Below are 19,086 nucleotides of genomic sequence, written 5' to 3'. Positions count from 1 at the left end.
TCATGGACCATTAGCAAAGGTTAAAAGGTTAAAACTGTCATTAAATTTGTAATTAGTGGCTGGACGGCGGGGTGATGACGTCATCTTGACATGACCTCACCTGGCACGTGGGTCAGTGCGTGGCTCAGGTCACGATTACACCATCAGCTGATGTATGTAAGCGACTGCTTACATGTCTGATTACATGCAACATGTTACGTGGGTGATAGGTCACGATTACAACATCAGCTGATCTAAGTAAGCGACTGCTTACATGTCTGATTACATGCAACATGTTACGTGTGTGATAAGTCACGATTACACCATCAGCTGATGTATGTAAGTCACTGCTTACATGCAGTGGCGTAGCGAGGTCGGGTGTCACCCGGTGCGGCACTTAATGGGTGTCACCCCCTAGAGGCGTTGCGACCCTTCCCGGGTACAAACTTTCAAGTTTTCGATTTGCCCCCCCCCCCCCCTCCTCAAGTTTTCGATTTGCACCTCCCCCCCCCCCCTCAAACTTTCGATTTGCACACCCCTCAAGTTTTTCTCTATATATTTTGCTATTTTTTGCCTTGGTGTCACCCCCCTAAATGGTGTCACCCGGTGCGGTCCGCACCCCCGCCCCCCCCCCCCTCGCTACGCCCCTGCTTACATGTCTGATTAAATGCAGCATGTTACGTGTGTGATAAGGAAAGTAAGACGTTGCGTATTGGGACCGCGTGGTTGGGTCAGGGTTAGGGTCAGGGTCAGGGCTAGGGTCAGGGTCATGGTCAGGGCTAGGGTCAGGGTCAGGTTCAGGTTCAGGTTCAGGGCTAGGGTCAGGTTCAGGGCTAGGGTCAGGGCTAGGGTTTAGGGCTATGTTATAGCTAGGTGTTAAAAAAATACTATTATTTTATCAGGGCAAAGGTTAAGAAACTGAATCAGTGAGATAATCATCTTTTGCATATCATCTACATGTCATGTAGACGGTTTTGTTTTAAGGTGTATGAAATAAGCAACGCGCTTATATCATGTAAACTGTAAGCACGGTATTTATTTCCTCGAAAGCCAGCTAGAGATTACAAGTGCGTGCTTATTTCGTCTACCCTTGACGGAAATAAACACTACCATTTTAGCGGTGTCACTTGAGCTAAAAATAACATCATCTATTTTTACACCACTGTTTAGAAGTAGCAAGTTCAAATACGGATGGGAAAATCCCACCTTTAAAGCACGTAAACAACTTGCGAAGATGGGGTGGGGGGGGGGGGGGGGGTGAAAAACGTAGATGGCTTGACCAAACGGCTAAGGTTGCTTGGGTGAGTTTTGTTCGCATACAGGTCAGAACGCAGTTGTCGCCCATAATGGGGCTCTGTCTGTAACAAGATGTTGACACCCTTGTCACAAAGGATTGACTCGACACAAGACGGAAGAAGTCAAAGTGCGGCAGGTTACGTCCCCTTGTTTATCTATTAACGCAGTTGAAGAAAATCTAGGGGGAAATGTGGCTAACCTTCTTTCGCCCCCCCCCCCTCCCCCATAGAACAAAAGACATGCTTTGAAGTTATCTGTAACATTAGGGAAGTCTAACTAGTATCTGTACCACCCCCCTACCCCATCGACCTGATCACCCCCGTGATTAGACGTGTAAATATAACGGCTGAACTAAAAGTTACTGTAAAGTTGTATAGATGAAACTTTCATAGCGCTTGTGTTAATCTTATGCTACTAACACGTTAGGCTATAATGTGTTCGGGATAATCAAAGTTTCCTTTCACAAAATATTTAACATTATGTAACTTGTCCAAAATCTTTTACCACATCTAAAGTCATTTCATAATAGGTAAATTTTGAAACTTCCAGTCCTTTAAAATAGGTAAATTTTGAATTGCTCTTTCTATCCAAAAATATCCTGTTTCCTGTTCACGCAACATCCAAATCTCCCCCCTACCCCCAAAATCAATGACCCCTTTCTAATCCGACCCCTTCCTAGCCCGAACCCATGTATCAAAAAGCTGATATATTGATCAACCCTTAAAAAATGCAAACGACAATCAATCAGAGACACACTTTGATCAGTTCAATCAATTTTGTTTGTTTACCATCATATTTGGATTTTAAAATTATTTGTGCCCGAGGGATAGTACAATTACACATTTTCTACTTAAACGTTCAATCAATATTGTCCTGGTAAAAACTGCTGATCAACATTTGATCAATTTATTTTTCTAAATAAATTCTGATGTTTCAACACTTAATCAAAATTTTCTTAGCAAAATCAGATGTTAAACATTTTATCCAAAAACAATACATTGCTACTACTAAGCCATATTTCTAATGATGACTAATTTGGAGAAATGTAATTACAGTGCACTTTTCGTTCAGCAGAAATTAAGACATGTCTTGGTGAGGTGTGGGGGGGGGGGGGCTGATGCCATTAACAGAAATGCTCTAAAATTAATATAAAAAATCAAAGATTTATCTTTAAACATAACGATCCATTGGGCAGATGAAGTAGAGTTCATATGTTTCTTGACCTCGACATATGAATATACAGTGTTGTCAGCACTGTGCCCAGCCGCCTTTTATTTCCCTATCGCCAGTTACGTACCCATTAGAGCTGGGTTCCACTGGCTTGAACCCGGATTCGAACTCGAGACTTTCGGGTAAGCAAGCTAGCGTTCTACCTCTAGACCACGCCGTCCCCAAAAAATTAGAAAACAGCTTCATAATTGGGTGTAATATAATGTAAAGCGGGCACTTAAGTAAGTTTTTAGGATGTTAGACTTTGAGTATGTGTGAAAATGATTATAAACGGAAACAGGACTTAAATAAACAAAGCCCAGTCTATTAAAAAAAATAAAACTTGAGCAAAATCTTATTTCCTCTAGTTATTCCCCGAATCTACAATTCAAAATCCTCAACCCACAAGGCATCCTGTTTATTTTGCATCTCATGTAATGAATGTATTATGTATGTACAAAAAAACTTGGAAGATGCTTGAGCTATTTATTTATCTGACACATGCGCAGTACGCCAGGATGTGGGGTTTCCCCGGTGTTGCGAGGCGAGAGAGAGGCGAGCGACGCGGTGTGACGTAGTGAGCTCCGCAATTGTTGATGTTTTGTGATCAGCTGTTCGCAGTGTGCGACAGTTCCGAACGAGGATAGCGTCGAGAATATTCGCTGTGCACTTTTTCCACAGCTGTTGGTCTTTTAGCAGTATTCTTATCAGGTAGGGTTGAGTAATTTTAATTAATTTTCAAGTTTTAACCATTTTAATTAAGTTTTCAATGTTTATCCCAATTTTAAGTTAGATTTGTTTATATATTTACTTAATTTAAACTATTTGTATCTTACTCTTGGGGAAGGATCATCCATAAATGACGTCACGCTTTTTAAAAAACTTTTTATCCCCCCCCCACCCCCCAGCATCGTCAGTAATGGCCAGATATCCCACCCTACACTAAAATGACGTCACACCTTAGCCTACAACCCCTCACCCATCCTCAAAATTGCAATTTTTGTTTTTAAAACAGCCGGTTTTTTAAAAATATATATTAGGCTCGATCTACATTGAATGTATGGGTCAATTTTTATTGCAATTTACAAAAAGAAAGTCTTGTTTTAAAGCGACATAACTGCTTATATTCAGTTTCTAGTATTATTATTTTTTCAGAAGTGTGTCGTCACACTCTCTAAACCTCCCACCTCCCCTTTATCATACGTTGTCACATAATTCTGAACCCCCCCCCCCTTTCCCGACCCCCTAGGATTGTATTTGTGATTTTTTAGACGACCCATGTGCGCTAAGGATGGTAAACTAAAATGTGTGTAACATTATTTGCCCCCCCCCCCCCCCCTCATATATTTTGTATGTTTATCATTCAAATATGCAGCTAAAATGAGCTTTCATTTTTTTTTCCAACCCATTTTGGCGCCCCTATGGTCGGCGCCTGGGGACACATGTACCCACCCGCCTCCCCTTCGCTACGCCTCTGACTATGGGGCCTTGTTTAGATGGGCCTTCTGTGTGTGTAGTGTGTGTGTGTGTAGTAATGAGGAACGTCACGGAGCTGACTAATCCCCCACCACCACACACTACCCCACCATTGCATTGTGTGGGGCCCCTGGAATGTCGATGTTGTGTGGGTAGAGAGCAGTTAACAGAGTAATATTGTCATTAATGTGTCGCCAAGACGTACGCGATGTTATTCATTTGCTCGGTTACATTAACTATGGCTCTTATTCAGGCTCTGACCCTTATACTAGCCATAACCGCCTGGTCCTTACACTTGTCATAACCCTAGCACTGACGCTAACGCCAATCTTTACCTTATTGTAGCGGCGTTTGAATAAGAATCTTACAAACATGATTCATGCAGTCCCGATCACCGTCTAGATCTAGTTCTTGACTATAGCTCACCATTAACGTTCTTGACTCACCACTTGTCAAATGTGTTCCAGATCACCAATGGGTCCACAAGTTTCCGGTCACAAATATACCCCCCCCCCCAGGTTCCCTGAGACCAATAGACACCATGTATGTTCCCCGAGTCCAATAGACACCATGTATGTTCCCTGAGACCAATAGACACCATGTATGTTCCCTGAGACCAATAGACACCATGTATGTTCCCTGAGTCCAATAGACACCATGTATGTTCCCTGAGATCAATAGACACCATGTATGTTCCCTGAGTCCAATAGACACCATGTATGTTCCCTGAGATCAATAGACACCATGTATGTTCCCTGAGATCAATAGACACCATGTATGTTCCCTGAGATCAATAGACACCATGTATGTTCCCTGAGATCAATAGACACCATGTATGTTCCTTGAGTCCAATAGACACCATGTATGTTCCTTGAGATCAATAGACACCATGTATGTTCCTTGAGATCAATAGACACCATGTATGTTCCCTGCCACCATCGATACGTGCCAGGTTCCCAGTCCCCTTGACCTTCAGTTTCACCGGTTCAGATCATGGCCTGTGTCACCGGTTAAGCTTAAGCTCATGTCCCGTCTCAACAATTGAGCTAAAGCTCATGTTATGTGTCACCAATTGAGCTTAAACCCATGTCCCGTGTCACCAATTGAGTTAAGCTCATGTTACGTGATACTTATTGATCCTCATCCAGTTTCCTCTTACCTTTTTATCCCCCCCCCCCTGTTCCCTGTCAGCCTTAATTTCACACTGAATCAAATAAGCTCCTCCCATTATTCCCTCCCTTTGGTACCAGCCTAAAACAACTACCCCCACCCCCTTTGGTACCAGCCTAAAACAACTACCCCCACCCACTTTGGTACCTGCCTACAACAACTACCCCCCACCCCCTTTGGTACCAGCCTAAAACAACTACCCCCCACCCCCTTTGGTACCAGCCTAAAACAACTACCCCCACCCCCTTTGGTACCAGCCTAAAACAACTACCCCCACCCCCTTTGGTACCAGCCTAAAACAACTACCCCCACCCTCGACATATTTCACGCATTATCCTGGGGCCCCGGGTGTTTTTCAACCACCCCCCCCCCCGGCGACTCTCGAGCTGAAGGCTGAGTTGTTTGTTTTGGCCAGCCGCTGTGTTGACGAATACTTAAGCCAGTTAGTGACGGGGACTACAGGATAATGCTGTGATTGTTTGGTTTTTACTGTTCTCTCGCGGTTGTTAGTCCAACCTTTTAGTCCATTTCTTTGTTTTGTTTTTGTTTGCAGTCTGACGGTATTTAGTACAAACGTTTTTGGACTTTTCTTTGTGTTTTGTTTTCCTTTTCAACGTTTAATTATTTAGACTAACCTTTTTAAAGACAACTGTTCGCGTTTGTGTTTGTTTGCATCCTGTCGTTAGTTAGTCTGTTCGGCTCATTGCTTTGTGTTTTATTTGTGCGTGTTAAATCGAGCTTGTAGTCGAAACATTTGAGATATTTCTCGGTGGGGTTTATTTGTACGCCACCTTGGGGTAATTAGTCTAAAATTTCGGTATTGAATCATACAATTATAAAGACTTAAGGTATAACAAAGCTTCGGTCAAAATAACGAATTTAGGATTAGAGGACGGGGGAGGGTCAGCTAAGCTCTTATTAAGTAATTACGTAATTAACGCGGTGAAGGCGAGCAAGTGGGGGGGGGGGTGTTGTTAGGTGATCACGTGGTATTTGTGACGTGTGGCTATCAAAGAACTTGTTCACAGTGTGGCCCCGTTATGGCATCGTCTCCTTCACTTTGGTCTTATAGATTACCTGGTGTCTTAAAGTATACTTTGTGTCTTAATATATAGTTGGTGTCTTAATGCATACTTAGTCTTAGAATTATACTTGGTGTCTTAGAATCATATGTGGTATTTAAGGATTATACTTGGTGTCCTATAATTATAATTGGTGTCTTAATGTATACTTGGTGTCCTAGAATTATACTTGGTGTATTGTGAAATCCAACTCTACTCCATCTGCAGCAAGAATTGACTTCCCCTACATCGTGGCCCCAGACCACTTATCGTAACAAAGTTCCCCACTCGCCCACACGCCCCCAGCACATCCGTAACAAAAGTTAACTACTGACCACCCAGTTGACCAAATAAACAAAATTTACCGGTGACCCCCCCCCCGGTACCATCGTTACATTGTTACATAAGGTTGTGACGTTCAGCTGTTTCTCTCTCTATCACTCACATCTTTAGTCTGACGTCCCTATTTTCACACATCTGGTTTGACGTCCCACGTCACACAACTAGTTTGACGTCTCCAGACTGACGTCCCGCTTCTTAGATCCCTAGCTTGACGTCCCTCTTTTCACGTCTCTAGTCTGAAGTCCTTTTTTCACGACTCTAATCTGACGTCCCTCTTTTCACGTCTCTAGTCTGACGTTCCTAGTCTGACGTCCTTAGTTTGACGTCCCTAGTTTGACGTCCCTAGTTTGACGTCCTGTTACATTTCTGTATGTACATGCTGTGAACACACGATAGCAGGACCCGCCCATGTCCTTGAATAAAACCAGATTATAAAGTAAAATTTCAAATTTTGTTTGACAGTAATCTAATCCAGCTCCCGCAAACAAATAATAAAATTAATAATTCCATCAATTTATTTAATCCCATCTGGAGACTGAGTTTATTTTTATCCCAGATATGCTTTCTTTATTTTAGTCGTTCTGTTATTTGTTTGTTCTTTTTAATTTTTAATCTAAAAAAAAAAACATATTTTTTTCTCTGGTGTTTTAAAACTAATATGGGGCGGGCTATTTTATCCCCATTTCAAGTCACTTGCTGGTTGTTTTTTGTCTCAATATTACGTCACTGCTCGTGTTCCTTACCCAATATTACGTCACTGCTCGTGTTCCTGACTCAATATTACGCCACTATTCCTAGTCCCTGACCCAACATTACGTCACGGCCCCGTGTCCCTGACTCAATATTACGTCACGGCCCCGTGTCCCTGACCCAAATATTACGTCACAGTCCCGTGTTCCTGACCCAATATTACGTCACAGTCCGTGTCCCTGACCCAATATTACGTCACAGTCCCGTGTTCCTGACCCAATATTACGTCACAGTCCCGTGTTCCTGACCCAATATTACGTCACAGTCCCGTGTTCCTGACCCAATATTACGTCACAGTCCCGTGTTCCTGAACCAATATTACGTCACAGTCCCGTGTTCCTGACAAATCCTGACAGCACCACAGAACTCTCCCGTAGAGGAAGTTAAAACTTTTAATGCCGGCTGCTGACAGACCGGCTCACGTGCATGGGAGGAGAGGGTCAGCGGTGCCGGTTAAATGGACCGGATGTACCGTCTACCGGTTTTTAAACGGCTATCACGTGACGGTTAAACCTATCGCATGATGTCTGGTGATACGTCACTAGCATGTCTGAAAGTTGGTTGTGTCTACCAAATGTGACAATTATTGCATGGTCTACCAAATGTGATAATTATTGCATGGTCTACCAAATGTGATAATTATTGCATGGTCTACCAAATGTCACAATTATTGCATGATCTACCAATGTGACAATTATAGCATGGTCTACCAAATGTGACAATTACTGCTATGTCTACCAATGTGACAATTGTTGCATGATCTACCAAATGTGACAATTACTGCCTCACGTTTACCTAAAAGTGTTACCAATTTTTCATTCAACTGTAAAATATGACAATTATTTTTCTCCACCGAAACTGTCACAAATTTAGCCCGACGTTTACCCAAAATGTGACACCTCCTCACGTCACTTCTGCTAGTTACACCTAGACCTGCACGCATGTTGACGGGGAGCTAATTCTGCAGATTGCTTGTCTAAATGTCAACGTAATTAGCGCCCCTCTAATTAGGTTAAACCAACATTAGCAGAAAACAGAACTCTGGCGTCTACCCCTACCCCCCCCCCCCAGTTCCCACCTCACCATGAACTCTCTCAAGAGGATGATAGTGTCTGTTGTATACACAATCTGCGGAGATGTGAACACGTTGTTTACATCCCAACATGTGTACACGTCATAAACTCGCCCAAACTGTGTGCACGTCACAGAGCATATTAGATGTGTGCATACGTCACCCAGGCACCTTAGACATGCTCCTGTGTTACATCATAAATCTATACTTGCAGTGTAACGCTTGTCTACTTGCAGTAGAACAGTGTGTCAGACATGCGCACTGAGGGCCGAGTGAAGCCTTTGTCGTCCTCAGAATATACATACCAGTTGCTGACAAAGAAGCGAGCTTCGGGAAAGTGGAGAGGGGTGTGGTGGGGGCGGGGGGGGGGGGGGGGTATAGACTTCCGTTTCTTTGATCCAGGCTTACATGTTTTTGCTTCATACTCCCACACATCATTCATGTTATTTTAGGAAACATTTTTTTTATCTCTTCAATAAAAACTTTCGGGTTTTCATGTTTTCTATTTTTACACCTCCCTTTTCCTTAACATCAAAAACTTCTGTTTTGACCTTGAGATTTGGAGTTTTTAACCCACACCTCAGGTGTTCATTCATGCTGTACTTTAATACAAGCATACATGTCTTTTACCCTTGAAGGATGTTAAAAATGACAGAGATAAATATGTAGTTGTCTGTCACACCTTGTCCGCAACACCTGTGTTCCTTAAGTGCAGATTCATTGGTCCGTGATGTTGTTGTCGCCACGTTCAATCTTCCGGCTGTTGTTACCGGTGTCGATGCGTTTGTTTCTCGTGGTGACATACAGGATATACATACATCACTTACATATATAGAGAGAACAGATTAACTAGCCTAGAGCGTATTGTTCTATTCGATAACAACAGATTAACATTCCTGCAATATCTGTACTCTGATGAATGCTACCAAGATCTGTAATCTGCTAATTGGTAAAAAGATAATTAGGCTTCTAGTTGTTAAGGATCTAGTTGTTAACTCTGCTAATTGTTAACTCTTGTTATTGTTCTGAACATCAGTTAACTACTTCACCTGAGGTCAATATTGAAAAGATCCGAACTGACTTCATTGTTCGAACTGACTTCATTGTTCGAACTGAATTCATTGTTCGAACTGAATTCATTGTTCGAACTGAATTCAGTGTTCGAACTGAATTCATTGTTCGAAATGAATTCATTGTTCGAACTGAATTCATTGTTCGAACTGAATTAAGTGTTCGAACTGAATTAAGTGTTCGAACTGAATTCATTGTTCGAACTGAATTCATTGTTCGAACCAATGAGAAGACACCAACAAAGTCACGTGGACACCATGACGGTTTGCCCTCTAGATGTATCCAATTAGTGTTTTCATTATCGATCATAGACCAGATTACGTTAAAATTATAGATCACGTGATACCCTTTTACGTTGGGGATATTAAAAAAAGATCAAACTTCACTAAGGCTTGGCTGGTATTTTATCAACCCTTAAAATAAAATAAAAATAAAATAAATTTTAATGATTAATCAAGTCACATGACAATTCTGGACCTTTGATCAATGATGGATTAATATTTCATAGATTTATGTTTTTACAATGTTTGTTATACAGAAACGATGACAGCTAACGACATTTAAAGAAAACTTGTTCAAAGTTTTTAAACGGTAAACAAACACTTTATGATGGAGGGGCATAGTTACGTCCTGAGCTTTGTTGTACAAGTTTTATTTATTTATTTATTTTTCTTCCGTTTTAGCTCTTTCGGCGGAAAATAAAACCTTGTAAATAAAATGTGTTATCTCTTTATTAAAATGTTTATGTGTCTACTTCCAGGAATAACTCGTCATTATTCTTTATACAGAAGTTGTCTTTACAATTTATCAGCTCTATACATAAAGAAGTTGTGTTCACAGTATCTTTACCTTATACTTATCCAGGTTTACATGTTTTTACCTCATACTCCCGCCCATCATTCAAGTTATTTTAGGAAACATTTTTAGCTGTACAGGGTTGATGAATTATGGTGAAGTAGTGTCTAAGATTTCTTTACCTTATACTTTATACGTACAGAAAATATGTTCACTAGTTATTGCTGTTAGTAGACTTCCTGCAGAGCCGATGGCCCACGTCACCTGTAAGCAGTGGCGTAGCGAGGTCGGGTGTCACCCTGTGCGGCACTTAATGGTGTCACCCCCCAGAGGCGTAGCGACAAACTTTCAAGTTTTCGATTTGCACCCTCCCCCCTCAAGTTTTCGATTTGCCCCCCCCCCCCCCTCAAACTTTCGATTTGCACCCCCCCCCCCTCTCAAATTTTCTATATATATTTTGTTATTTTTTGCCTTGGCGTCACCTCCCTAAATGGTGTCACCCGATGCGGTCCGCACCCCCCGCCCCCCCCCCCTCGCTACGCCAAGCTAAGGACATATCCTTCCGTCACACTACCGGACGTATCGTCTTAGTTCACCCCTATCTCACATATATCAAGTCCCAGCGTGTTCTTTCATCCACAAACTTACCCTGTGATAATGCACATATATTCTTGCACACAACAACACAACTGACAAAGAAAACAAGCTTTTTTTTCATGTTAGACTAAAATCTCAGGATTGCCGATGTGTGATACTTTAATCCGATGTCAAGAAATTCGGCCTATATATCCCTTCAAATAAAATACGGAGCACGTCCTTCAGGAATGTTCTCTATATAGCCAGGCGCGAGTCAGACACTGGCCCCTGCTCACCCCACTCAGGGAAAAATTATATGGGGCACCTGCTGATCTGGAGACCACAGTCCGGTTTGTTCACAAAGTTGGACTTGTTGTCTAAATCCTCCACCATATTCTCAATTAAGAACGAAGAAGAAGAAGAAGATCCCTTCAAATGCCTAGGTCGCTGAAACAGTTGAACACTACTTCATCGTTCTATGAACCATCAGGCTCGAATGGGTGGTTTTTTACAAACTTAAATCTCATCTTCTCTGATAAGAGTTAACTACTTATTATTTAAGAGAAAAATTGCCCGTTGTGGGAGGATACAACGGGCGCTAGGTTGATAGTGCTGTCTATTATCTCTAAACTAAAATGACAGAGATACCATCACAACAACAAATGTAATTGGTTTTGTATGACTTATCAATAAATATCCTATAAATAATAGCAAAATGCTGTAGTGGTCGTCCATAAAAGACATCAGAGGTGGTGGGGGAGATTTGGACCTTTGTGTCAAGGGGGAGGGGGTTCAGAAAGTAAGATGACACTTTTCCATGTTCAACAAACCTCATGTTAAGAAACTGAATTTAAGCCTTTATTTGCATTATTAATAGTTGTTTTATAAATTGTTATAAAATAATTCATCTATAGGCCTACATTAAATGTTGGAAAAGCCCATAGGTCTAAATATTTTCTAAACATCGCTGCTTTAAAAAGATAGAGAGTGGGCGGGGGGGGGGGGGGAGGGGGACGAACAAAATGTGACATCGTTAATAAATGACCCAGTAGTCAGAGGTCGATCTAGATTTAGGCCTATATTAAAATCTTGATATTAATTACGATTTACTTATTATTACAATGGAATATAGCCTAGTAGTTTATTTATATTAAATAATATAACATCCCCTTTCACCACAAAACCCTGATCATACGAATGCAAATTAAGATAAAAATGTTTGGTAAATTACTATTATATTATTAGTAATTTTGTGTTTGAACATTTCTAGCCTTAGTAAAACCGGAAGTGATTGTGTACTTATTTCACAAATGTTATGAAATATCCAAATTTGGTTAAAAAATATGCTTTCTGCAAGTGGAACCACTTTGGAACCACTTTTCCTTTCTATTGGTAAATGGGATATATTGTTTAATATCAACAACTACTTTTTAATGGTACCAAGGTTATTACTATACGAGCCCTTTTTATTATCGAAACTATAAAGTGTAAAGCTTCTAGATATCTAGATCTAGACTATATTTGGGCGACGCGGGCGAAATTTTTACGCAGTTTGACATACCTACTTGAATACTGACTAGCGACGCTAAATATACAAAATGTTACGTCTGATTGAACTTATTGAGTTAAACATGTTTTCAAATGAATGTGTTTCCATGTGAAATGAGACTGTTTTGTTAAAAACGTCATTGGCAATACACAGGTTACGCCATGGATCAACTTCCGTTCAAATGTAACATTAGTATGTGCCACAGTTGAGTTGCACTTTATTCGTGTGGGGTTAATGGCTGCGATGTTGTATAAAAAAATGCGTAAGCGTTTTAATAACAAGCTTTTATGTAATAATGCACTAAAAAAGATAAAATAAATTATTTTCTTTAAATGTATAACTATACACTACTATTTAAATTACTGTAGAGAAGAGCGTGTGTCCCTATATTATCTATTGGATACTTTTATTAATATTTAGAATCAGTGTTTCTTCCAGACATTTTTCTCCGGGGGGCACTTGAAATTTTCGGGGGGTGGAGGGGGGGGGGGGACACTGTCAAAAGTAGATCCATATATTTTCTATATAAATTATATAAATTTAATTTCGTTCGCCCCTCACCCCGAAGAGATGCCTGGAAGAAACTCTGTTTAGAATATGTAATAATAATGCTGTCACCAAGGTCCGCATGTTTTCTCCTAAAGTCAGAAATTTACGATTTATTTCGTTACCTGGATAGACTCTAAAGGCTATCCAGGTGTCTTTAGTGTTTGTTTGCTATGAAGGGTCGATAAGAGACTGTAAGCGACATTTCTTTATTACTACAAGTGAAGTTAGCCTTTTGTTTATAGCATTCAAGAGATGTTGTCTTGAAGCTTTATTACTGTCCATTACAACAACCGCTACCGATGTTCTTGCCGATGTAAAGCAAAGCGCGTGCTTAAACTTGAGGCAAGGACAACCTTCAACCGACTCAAGGGCAGCGATCAAGTGCAGCGAGCAGATAACTTAAGTGATATACATCTCGAAATGGTTGAAGTAATGTAGTAGAACTGGTGATGGTTGACGTATGAATTCGCGCAAAAATTCATGCGACGCCATTATCACAATGCTCAAATTATTTCAACTCACTTTCTTGAGCTTGAGATCACTCGTATGTTAGAACTCAACCTTCGGTCGCATTACTGACCTAAGGGATTGATTAGGGCCTAACAACAGGGCCGAAAAAACCGAAGAACTGAATCCATCAAGATAATTATATATAATCGATTCTTTAAATTTATTTTAATCATTGAGCTTTGTCCATAACTGTAAAGGATGGATTTCACATATGAATTATTCTATTATTGTTATTTTAAAGGTTTTTATATTTGTTTTAAATTTAATTTTGTAAATATCCAAAAAGTATATGACTAAAAAATTAGTTGACTAGTGGTGTATGCTAGGATTTTTACATATAAGTATTCGAGTAGATTTAGAGTAGCGTCCCTTTTGTTTACATGTTTTCATTACCCTTCAAACTGAAGTCTATTTTAGTTATATTGAGATTAAAGAATGTAAATAAATAGTACACAATTCTGTAGCATAGGAACGATTGGGAGGGAAGTGACATATAGCACAGGAAACTTAGAGGTTAGGTAGGGTGGCCTTGACACTGCTGCAGTCGTTCTTAGGTTACCTTGACCCGCCGTATGGTTCTCGCTGAAGTTTTCTGTAAGGAATTAAACATTCACGTCATACACCAAGTATGGTTTAAATAAAACTAATCATTTAAATATTCTTTTTCTTAATATTGTCATTCAATATTGTTTCCATAAAAGGTTATCCGTGTGATACTTTTAAAACAAAATAATATTAGTCATTAGCCTATTAATCATGGTCATTAGTCTATTAATATAATTAAGAAACTTAAAACCCGCAAAAAAAAAACAACAAGCGGCAACGCATTTGTGTGATTATTTCCCTCTCGAAAAGTATTTGTTATATAATACATATTATCTTTACATTTACAACATATTAATTTTTTCGGGCATTTGTCGCATTCGGGCAGTGTCCATTCGGGCATTTGTCGCATTCGGGCAAGTGTCCATTCGGAAAATCGGCCTTCGGGAAAATGGCATTTGGGCATGTTTTTCGGTGATTTGTCGTAGTTTTTGACTATTTTTGTGGATCATTCTGCCGGGAACGTTGTATCTGTTTGGGTCATTTTGTCGGGATCAAATATGTCGAATATCATTTGTCCGAAGACCTTTTGTCAAATTTTGAGGGATTTTCGACAATATTTTGGGACGGCGTGGTCGGTTAATAGAATATACAACTGCTAACCCGAATGTCTCGAGTTCGAATCGTGTCCATCCAGCTCTAATGGGTAAGTGACTCAGGTTAGGGACTAAATACGTCTGGGGATAATGCTGACCACACTATCTCTTCATATGCCGAGGTCACTGACACAGGTGATTGTTAGGTACTTTATGAAAATCGTTTAACTTCACCTACTTGAAGCCGATGTGTGATATCAAAGAAATGTTTTCTCTCGAATGAGAAAGTATTTGTTTATCTGCACCAGCTAATGGAAACAAAATGGCAGCCAACCCTCAGCGGGGGGGGGGGGGGGGGGTATGGTGTAAAGTCCAACACGACCATAAACAACCCGTGTCTTGAGAGGGCTGGTCAGTTTAATTATTCTAAAAATAGATTGGTAGACGTCACGTGGTTCATCTGGGCCTCGAGATCGTGATGAGGGTCCGTTAGTGGCTAATGGTGAGACAAGTCACCACTCGCTGGTGAGACGATGGAGTCACCAGTGTTCTCCTGATGGGCTCACGAAACATGGGGTCAAAAGGCGTGAGTCGGGGGGGGGGGGGGTGCTCAACACGGGACGGGTTAAAATATGTGGGGGGGGGTGAAAAGTGGGATTTCTAAAGCTAGTTGCTGGAAGAATGTGGTGGTGTTGCTGTGGTAATTGGGTTCGGTGACGTGTAACACACTGTGAGATGGGCTGTTAAATTTTAAGATGCTTAAATCAGGCTGCTGTTTGGCTAGATGCCGTACATGCAACGGTTGGTGAGTCGAAATACATCCACCAACCCACTCCTCCATCCACCCACCCACTGCTCCATCCACCCACCCACTCCTCCATCCACCCACCCACTGCTCCATCCACCCACCCACTCCTCCATCCACCCACCCACCCACTCATCCACCCACCCACTCCTCCATCCATTCATCCATCCACTCATCTACCCCCCCCCCCACCACACACACACACTCCTCCACCCACCCACCCACTCCTCCATCCATTCATCCATCCACTCATCTACCCCCCCACCACACACACACACACACTCCTCCATCCACCCACCCACCCCCATCCAATCTCTATCCACCATCCATCCACCCCTCACCCCCCTCCACCCACTCATTCATCCACTCATCCACCCACCCACCCCCATCCATTCTCTATCCACCATCCATCCACCCCTCACCCCCCCTCCACCCACTCATTCATCCACTCATCCACCCACCCACCCCCATCCATTCTCTATCCATCCACTCATCTACCGCCCCACCATAAGCACACACACATTCACTCCTCAATCCAAACACCCACCCACATCCATTCTCTATCCACCATCCACCCACCCCCCTCCCTACACTCATTCCTCCACCGACTACTCTATCCACGACTCCATCCCCCACCCCTCCATCCCTCCTCTCTCCCCATCATCTTGTGTACCGTGACGTAATTTATAGACGCTAAAAATAACTCCAATAGTGTTTCAGTAAAAAAAAATGAAAATCTAAACAAAATTTTTTGTCGTCGCCATTATTATACCTGACCTCTGTACTTCGATCATCTTTTTTTTCCCACTCAACTTTTTGTTTCTACCTGAGACTTGTGCCAGACATGTCAAAGAAAATGTACAGCTCATTAAAGGCCATAAGAAGACACGGAGACCTTTTGTTTCAGATACGGCGATACCATTTTGTAAAAACAAAAAGGGAAACAATCTCGTATTGACCAGTTGACTTCAGTCCCTTGGGTCTAGTTTAAGTAGTCTTAGAGACAGGGGCCCCTAAGCTAAGATAAAATATTTTAAGGGTCTATTATAAACCTTTAGGTTGTTGTTTTTATGAATGTGTTTCGACCTAATGTCTACGTTAGACAGAATATGGGAAATACACGTGAAATTATTTGCTAAAATGTTGGTGTGCTCGAGTATGTACACAAACCTCAGCAAGTCCAGGATTACGTGTGGAGTAGACGTACTAACACATTAGTAGGGAGTGTATCGTTTTAAAGATAATCTAATCCGAAAAACATTGGACTCCGCACCTTTGTATGATCCTTAAACCAAACTAACTTGTAAAACTCCTCATTAGTTCTGGGTGATGTACTCTCTATGTACTGTCTATGTACTTTCTGTGTACTCTCTGTGTACTTTCTACCTACTCTCTATCTACTCTCTATCTACTCTATATCTACTCTCTATCTACTCTCTATCTACTCTATATCTACTCTATATCTACTCTATATCTACTCAATATCTACTCTATATCTACTCTATATCTACTCTATATCTACTCTATATCTACTCTCTATCTACTATCTACTCTCTACATACTCTCTATCTACTCTACCTACTCTCTATCTACTCTCTATCTACTCTCTACCTACTCTCTACCTACTCTCCATCTACTCTCTACCTACTCTCTATCTACTCTACCTACTCTCTATCTACTCTCTATCTACTATCTACTCTCTACCTACTCTCTACCTACTCTCCATCTACTCTCTACCTACTCTCTATCTACTCTACCTACTCTCTATCTACTCTCTATCTACTCTCTATCTACTCTCTATCTACTCTCTATCTACTCTACCTACTCTCTATCTACTCGTTATCTACTATTTACTCTCTACCTACTCTCTACCTACTCTCTACCTACTCTCTACCTACTCTCCATCACTCTCTATCTACTCTCTATCTACTTTCTATCTACTCTCTACCTATTCTCTATCTACTCTCTACCTACTCTCTACCTACTCTCTATCTACTCTCTATCTACTCTCTATCTACTCTCTATCTACTCTCTATCTACTCTCTACCTACTCTCTACCTACTCTCTATCTACTCTCTATCTACTCTCTATCTACTCTCTATCTACTCTCTATCTACTCTCTACCTACTCTCTACCTACTCTCTACCTACTCTCTACCTACTCTCTACCTACTCTACCTACTCTCTACCTACTCTCTACCTACTCTCTACCTACTCTCTACCTACTCTCTACCTACTCTCTATCAACTCTCTACCTACTCTCTACCTACTCTCTATCTACTCTCTACCTACTCTCTATCTACTCTCTATCTACTCTCTATCTACTCTCTATCTACTCTCTATCTACTCTCTATCTACTCTATCTACTCTCTATCTACTCTCTATCTACTCTCTATCTACTCTCTATCTACTCTCTACCTACTCTCTACCTACTCTCTATCTACTCTCTACCTACTATCTATCTACTCTCTACCTACTATCTATCTACTCTCTACCTACTCTCTACCTACTCTCTATCTACTCTCTACATACTCTCTACATACTCTCAAGCTACTCTCTACCTACTCTCTACCTACTCTCTACCTACTCTGTACATATTCTCTACCTACTCTCTATCTACTCTCTACATACTCTCTACATACTCTCAAGCTACTCTCTACCAACTCTCTACCTACTCTGTACATACTCTCTACATACTCTCGTATTCCCGAATGGACACTTGCCCCAATGCGACAAATGCCCGAATACTCTCTACCTACTCTCTACCTACTCTACCTACTCTCTATCTACTCTCTACCTACTATCTATCTACTCTCTACCCACTCTCTGTCTACTGTCTATCTACTCTGTACCTTGTGTATTGCCTAATTTATCTATTTTTTGTCATTCTAAAATTATCATTTTTTTCATCAAAAGAATTAATCAGCGTGATGTAAAACCAAGATTGGTATTACATAATTCCATTCAGTCAAACTATGTTTTTGGATCAATTTTTTTAATCCATTATTTTGCCCAATTTATTTTTCATCCCCAATTCTTTCTTCCATCTTTTTTTCACCAATTATGAAAGTCTCCACCATCGAATTAATGACCACCAACCATTGTCCCATGCGGTTCTAGAATTAATCAAATGTAGATGGCACTGCGCCAATTGTCTATCACATCTCGACTAAAATAGTTCTATTCGTGGTAGGAATTTCAATTCCCCTCCCCGAATTTCTGTTCCCTTTTCTATTTTACGCTTTTGAAGAGCGCTATTCCAACAACCCTTATTAAATCGTGCATAAAAAAAAGAGAAAAAAAAATGGTGTCAGAATTAGAGAGTGACGTCATACTTTTGAGACCGTCTTAACTTGTCTCCGGGGGTCTTTACCCTGTCATGCGCAGTCTTCTGTTTCAATGCATTTTAATATTTGGATTATTTCCCTCATAGATTCCACATATACCCCCCCCCCCCCCACCCCTCTCCCTCCCCACACCAAACTTTCAGTCTGATATTTTCTCTGAGATTTTTGACGTAGATAGCTTTTTTAGGGTGAGTTTTGTCTCGCGAGCACGTGCGGGGAAAGGGTTCCGGGGAGGGGGGAGGGGGTGCAGACGGCAAGTCACGAGTTGAGTCCCCTTCACATACTCTTTTCTAGGATCGTCTCCCCTTTTCGACAAATCAGACATCTCAATGACTAATCGATTCAAGCGTTGTTTCGATACTGGTGTAATCGATTTTCCGTGGATGTTCCG

The 19,086-nt window shown here is 41.1% G+C and overlaps 1 protein-coding gene across 1 annotated transcript in view; it reads left to right on the top strand.

Annotated features, from left to right (window-relative positions):
- The first annotated feature begins 3,061 nt into the window (after positions 1-3,061).
- The window catches only part of LOC131936421 (transforming growth factor-beta-induced protein ig-h3), a 52,960-nt gene continuing 36,935 nt past the window's right edge, over positions 3,062-19,086 (top strand). Inside the window, exon 1 of the mRNA XM_059293396.1 lies at positions 3,062-3,195. The gene's annotated coding sequence lies outside the window, so the exon portion shown is untranslated. The remainder of the gene's footprint in view (positions 3,196-19,086) is intronic.

Source organism: Physella acuta, unplaced genomic scaffold (genome assembly GCF_028476545.2).
Source record: "Physella acuta isolate Inbredline_101_S28 unplaced genomic scaffold, ASM2847654v3 ptg000178l, whole genome shotgun sequence".
Taxonomy (NCBI): domain Eukaryota; kingdom Metazoa; phylum Mollusca; class Gastropoda; family Physidae; genus Physella; species Physella acuta.
Note: the sequence above shows the minus strand (reverse complement) of the source record. Positions and strands in the feature narration are given on the sequence as shown.